General features: G+C 44.6%; 1 non-coding gene across 1 annotated transcript; it reads left to right on the plus strand.

The window, feature by feature from the left end:
• The first annotated feature begins 230 nt into the window (after positions 1-230).
• Positions 231-312, plus strand: TRNAS-GCU (transfer RNA serine (anticodon GCU)). Its single transcript has one exon. It is a non-coding gene; the product is annotated as a tRNA-Ser (tRNA).
• The last annotated feature ends 121 nt before the right edge of the window (positions 313-433 follow it).

The raw sequence follows: 433 nt of genomic DNA on the forward strand, positions 1-433 counted from the left end.
ATGCGAATACTGAGGAAGGATGACAATTAAGGCTGGAGACACGAGCAGGTTAAAAGATTATCAAAGTGTGAAAGGCTCCCAGGAGAAAGGGGGAAAGAACTGGTTCTGTGTGAAAATTCTTTTAAAATGACTGCACTTTGGAGAACGGTACTGTACAGAAAGATGAAAAGGTAAGGCTTTGCCAAAAGCAAGATTTTTAAAAAGTATTCAAAAGCATTTTTCAACCGTGGGACGAGGTGGCCGAGTGGTTAAGGTGATGGACTGCTAATCCATTGTGCTCTGCACGCGTGGGTTCGAATCCCATCCTCGTCGACTTTTCCAGTGGTGGGGACTGTGCCATTTGCTCTTTTATCTTCTATCTTGACAAAAGAATTGTGCATTGCACGTGTCCTTCCCAGATACTCGAGTGTTCTTGCTTGGCTGGCTGAGTGCA

The sequence above is a fragment of the Aethalodelphis obliquidens genome, unplaced genomic scaffold (genome assembly GCF_003676395.1).
Source record: "Aethalodelphis obliquidens isolate GAN/ISIS:26980383/991018 unplaced genomic scaffold, ASM367639v1 scaffold3126, whole genome shotgun sequence".
Taxonomy (NCBI): Eukaryota; Metazoa; Chordata; class Mammalia; order Artiodactyla; family Delphinidae; genus Aethalodelphis; species Aethalodelphis obliquidens.